Consider the following 6,026-nt stretch of genomic DNA (forward strand, 5'->3'; position numbering starts at 1 on the left):
TTTAAAAACAAATCACATCAAGGGAGCATTCAGGATTAATGTTTGGTAGTTTGATCGTTTGGTGACCTACGTCTAATAATTTATCACACTGACCAAATAATATCTTGTCAGTCATTAGTCATTGCTCCACTCTGTCCCCAGAAATGTAGTTGATATAAGCAGTTTTTGGTGGCAAATAATATTACAGCTGGGATTTTGCCATATGCTAGGGTCCCTGGATTCCCTGTATTGCAGCCCGTCTCTTGCACGGATGACTATGAACTTGCAGTGGGGTTGCATGAAGGTTGCAGATGGTTCTTATATCTGTATGAAGTGATGCTGCTTGGGCTTTGTGATAGACACAGCCACCGGCAGAGGTAGTGATTGATCTTCCTCCAGGTCTGCGACAGTAGACAGCAGGACTTCCTAGACTCGTAGGGGCCACAGAATCTGTGCAAGGATGCCATTCTGGTAAATCTAGGTCTTGAGTATCCCTGGTAGCAGTGATTTGTCATCTGTTGCCAGCCATGACCCAAGCTCCAGAGCAGTGGGTCTGCAGGTTTTCATTCCAACCAAAGATTACAGCAGCCGATTTCATTGATTACCATACCGTCAACCAGAGAGGAGGAACTAATAAGTGGTATCAGCTGGTGTAGTGTTTGCTTGGAATGAAAACCTGCAGACTGTGGACTATACACCACTGGGAAACATTGCTCCCAAGCAGTCTTCTGGAAAAGGAGACTGAAGGACATTCAAGGTCCAGACAGGTGTTGCCCAGGCCTCTGACAGGTTTTTGTACCATAGCTGGAATAATGAGCCTCGGAAGAAGAAACAAGACTTGCCAGCCACGTTTCCCCTCTTCAGCACTAGGGCACTGAAGCAATGAGAAGCTCAATTCATGAGCTTCTCACCCAGATCTTCTATGAAGTTTCTGTTGGGGGTGCCGCCAAATGCCAGGTCTGACTGACTGGTCTTTGTTGCCCTCGGTCAGTGTTTCTCAACCCTGGTCTTCAAGTACCACAGCCTTGCTGGTTTTCACTCTAGCCATCTAACCAGGAGCTGATTTACACCTGGGATGCAATGTGAATGCAATTAACAACCTGGTAGGATAGAAAACCAGCAGGGCTGTGGTACTCAAGGACCAGGATTGAGATCCACTGCCCTAGGTTAATCACATTGGAGGTTCGGGATTTCTTGCCTAGTTACCCATTAACTCCTTATTCACGCTGTTGATGGTTGGACTTTAGCTTGTTCTTCTTCTTGTACAAAGTGATGCTGTTTAGGCTTTATGGTAGGCTCAGCCACCCGCAGCGGTAGTGGCCGATCTTCCTCTAAAAGTCTTCGACAGTAAACTTCAGGACTTCATAGACTTGTAAGAGCCACAGGATCAGTGCAAGGATGGCATTCTGGTAAATCCAAGTCTTGAATTTGCCATGATCTGTCCACTGTTGCCATCTATGACCCAAGCTCCTGAGAAGTCTTCTGGATAAGGAGACCGAAGGACATTCAAGGTGCAGGCAGAGGTGTTGCCCAGGCTTTTGTCAGGTTTCTCTGCAATGGCTGGAATCATGGAGGAAGAATGGTTTGAAGTATATCCATGCCCAGGTGTTGAGCTTCTCATGGCCCAGATCTTCCATGAAGCCTCTGTTGGGGGGCCGCCAGATGTCAGCTCTTGCCTTAACTGGCTGATCCTGTGGTTCATCATGTTAGAAGTTCTCGTCATTGGCGTCTCCTCCATACCAAGTCTTTCGGCAGCAAGGCTGGAGTTTTCAGTCTGTGTTGTCTCAAAGATCTCATCTACATCCTTGCTGAACTGGAGCCTTTCTCTGTATTTGCAAAAGGCCATTTGACAAACCAATGTTTGGACACTTCACTTGGGGCTGCAGGCAGTGGCATGTGGTAGTGATAATTGTAGTTAAATTATGTAAATATTTTTCAAAAACATAATTCTAAAAACTAAGATGAATAGTCAAAAAATGTTTTAAGTAGTCAGTTTGAGGCCTCTGAAGTAAATATGCATTACCAGATTCAGACACTTCTTCAAAAATATTTTCTGCAGAAGATATTTGCCTTCTCAGAAAATGTCTGCTTTTGCTGAAAATATATTCATACTGTTAACGTTCTCTCATTTTTAACCTTTCTTCTTTGAAATCCAGGGTCCAATCACTCTTGAAGGCTCCACAGCAGGAAAAAAGGGAGCTTGAGCTCTCTGCACCATCCTTTCAAAGCTAAGAGTTAACTTTAATAAATGACAATCGAAGTAAAGCCCAAATCAAAGAAAGTCGGCAGCTGTGATGTCACTCCCTAGCAATAGTCTTATCACTTCTAAATCTAAATTTAGACGTTATTAAGAGCCAAGTGTTTGATTGAGCCATCAGCTGATGCACTTGGCAGCCGCTGGTCCCCCCATTAGCAATGCAGTTTCCACAGCATCGCACAGTAATCATGACACTAAGATTTGTCTTTTTTTTTGTATTTTTTTAATCAACTCACCTTATGATGACAAACAACTGAAAAGAAATAGGGTACACTGACAATAAATTATTCAACTTAAAAACCAGGGTTGAGGTCAACTGCTCAGAACAGACTAAGTAGGCCTATTTCTAATTCAATCCACAAAAAATTGAGAAAGCCCAACAGGAATCAGAGTTCTGAATGAAATTGTGAAAAAATCGGAACGTTAATATAATCACCACTATCATCATCGTCATCATCATCACAGGGTTTAATCAATTTTGTTGCCTTTTAAATGCCATCAGTTGGCCTCAAACTATGTCACAAAACTAAGCGTGGGCTCTCCAGATGTGGATGGTATCACAAGGTTATTGAATTTGTACTTAGCTCAAAAATTCTGTTGTGACCAAAACCTGGATTCAAATACATAGTTTACAGATTATTCAAAAGTGCTATTTTGTTCCCAAGCCTGAGATTCTTTAGAAATACAAATCAGGAAACGGCAATGGCCCACATTTTGGCCTTTACATCCAAAGCCATTCCTTCAACATTGGCACTTTCACATCTGTGTAAGAAAAAAAACAAAAAAACATGTCCCTGTCATTTCCAATAAATTAAATCGAACCAATAAACACCGCCCAACCTCTATGTACAACAAGGACACATTCGGTCCTCTTTCCCTTTCTTTAAATAGGACAAAGCTCATACATTATCATAGAAAAATATGAATTAAAGGGGAAGGAATGTTTTTACCTTGCCTTAAGGGAGGGAGAGTATCGGGGTTGTAGAAGAATAAACTATTGCACTTTCATCCGATCTACAAGAGACACTAATGGGGTTTACAATCAGCAGAAGAAAGCACAATCACTCCTCAAATACTGTTCCACCTCACATTCACATGAAAACAAGCATACATCTGCATTCCTACCCAGTGGTGTGCTCATGCTCCCGCGTATCGCTGCTGTCTGGCGACAACCTCGTATCTCCAAAATGTCCAACTTTTCAGGGACTGTGAAAAGAAGCCATGTGTTCAGCTGGGCCACCATGCATTTTTGAGTTTATCCGATGGTGTTTTGAGAGTTCGTAGAATTTTCCCCAACCCATAGAGCAGTGGTTCTCAACGTGAGGTCCGGGGACTGCCCGGGGGTCCTTGAGGGGGGTTCCAGGGGGTCCCCAGCAAATTGATGAATTGTTAAACTTCATCATTATTTCATTTACAAGAAGCGAACACAATTAGAGAATGTAGAAGAATGACTGTTTTGATCATAATTTCACTGTTATCTCTCTACAGATAGTTGTGGAATTCTGGAGAAAATTATATCTAAAAATAAATATATTCACAGATTTGGGTCCGAGAGACAAAATCTCATCAAATGGGGGTCCGCGGCCCTAATGTGTACTAAATTAGTGGTCCTTGATATGAAAAAGGTTGAGAATCACTGCCATAGAGGAGCATGTAATCCTTCAACTAAAGTTAAAACACGAAAGTCGCCGAAACTGGAGTCAAGAGGTTTTCAGATGGCAACAGCCATACACAATTACACCCATCCACAATCAATGCATGAAACTCATTCTAAAATACTGTCATCTATCCCTCTCTCAAAACACACGCACACACCCACACTTTCATTATCCTTTTCATCCTGCTCAACAACGCTCCGAGGCACAGAAACATTCAAAAACCCTAGCGGTGACGTGTGCTGCAGGAAGTCCAGGAGGAGAAGAAGAGCATAGTACTGAAGGCAGGCAGTCCCACTTCAGAGATTTTACTTGAATCCAGATCAGAATTAAAAGGAGAAACAACACTTTGACTGCAGAAAAATACCCTATGAGCAATGCACGCACCCACACACACACACACACACACACACTGTATACACACACACACACACACACACACACACACACACGTGGGCAGAAGCAGGTGGCAGATCAGTCTGCATCATCACACTTTGGCCTATCGTTTGTCTAATTCTAAATAATCTTCCTTGTCAGAAACGGTAAGAAAACAGCAAACACAATTCCAGTCCGTCACTTTCCAAACGTGGAAGTATTTTTGTAAAAGGGGAAAGATGTTCAAAATTCAGGCCCTCTGTCCGAAAGCCATTTGGTTTGGAGTGTGCTGGGTAGATGGCGTCGCAGCGACTTGTGTGTTTGTAAGAAGGCAAACGCAAGTCTCTGTATAATCAGTGTTTGTGTTTCGTCTGAGAGAGTTATGGAAAGATTAGTATGGGCAGAGATTAGTGCCAGCAGAAACTGAATTTGAATTGCATATAATTTAATTTTTGTTTATTTTTGGTGCAAAAATTGAAACAGAATTACTAAATTTGAATTTGTATTGCCAAATTTTAAACTGAATTTAGTGGTTCGATTTTAATTTGGTCATTGTTGCTTTCAACTTTAAATTTTTATTTCAAATTAGTTTGAGCACACACCTCAAGTTAGCCAAAAAAAAATTAAATTGAATTGTAAGAACTGAATTTGAATAATATTGAGGGTTGAATTTTTACCTCAAACTAGTTTGAAATAATAGTTTAAAGTTGAAAGCAATGAGCAACAATGAGCCAATTCAAACCATTACATTCTGTTTCAATACAAATTCAAATTCTGCAATTCAGTTTCAATTTTTGCACACGATTCAATTCAAGCATCAAATTCAAATTAATGCAATTCAGTTTCTGCTGGCACTAATCTCTGTTCATAGTTTAGTGCCAGCACAGAATGTACTTGAATTGTATAAATTTGAATTGGTCCTGCTCATACTGTACTGATGAATTCAAAACATGATTTTGGAAAAAAAAAAGAAATTCCAAGTTAGTAGTAGCAGTACACTCTCCAACATTGCTGGATTTAATCTTTGCTGGTTTGCTTTTCCTAAATCCCCAGATGTCTCACAGAGCTCAATTGGACTTGAGAAAACAAAATTTGAGCTGGCATAACTGAATTGTACGGAAGCCGAGAACGGCTGTGCTTGCAATCATTTTTTTTAATGCCGTTATCTCAAGATCACGAGTTAATTATCTTGTTATCTCGAGAAAACAAGCTTTGTTATCTCGAGATAACGAGATAATCAACCCGTTATCACGAGAAAACAAAATGTTGTTTCCTCTTATTACATATAATGTTTATCAGAGATCAGGAGTGCCATGCCAGCATGCATAGATGGCGTCTTGACAACTGTAGCAACTGATTTAAGCTGAAAATGTCAGATCAAGGAGTACCCATTATTGATCAACGCATCAGACTGTACTTCAATCAAGGTCTAACACAGGCAGAAATTGCATTGTGTCTTTCTGTTAGAGATAACATTCAGATCAGTCCTCGTCATTTAAGGAGAAGACTAGCAGTTATGAATCCTCCCCGACAGTCATGACAGTGATCTTGAAGGCTGAAATCAGGTGTGATCAAATGAACCAGACACTCATTTTTGAGTTCTCCATAATTATCTCATTATCTCGAAAAAACAAAAGTTGTTTTCTTGTGATAAATTATCTCGTTATCTCGAGAAATCGGCCTTTTGTTTTCTCGAGATAACGAGATAAATTAACCCGTTATCTTGAGAAAACGAGCTTTGTTATCTCGAGATAACAAAA

Source organism: Centroberyx gerrardi, chromosome 12 (genome assembly GCF_048128805.1).
Source record: "Centroberyx gerrardi isolate f3 chromosome 12, fCenGer3.hap1.cur.20231027, whole genome shotgun sequence".
NCBI lineage: Eukaryota > Metazoa > Chordata > Actinopteri > Beryciformes > Berycidae > Centroberyx > Centroberyx gerrardi.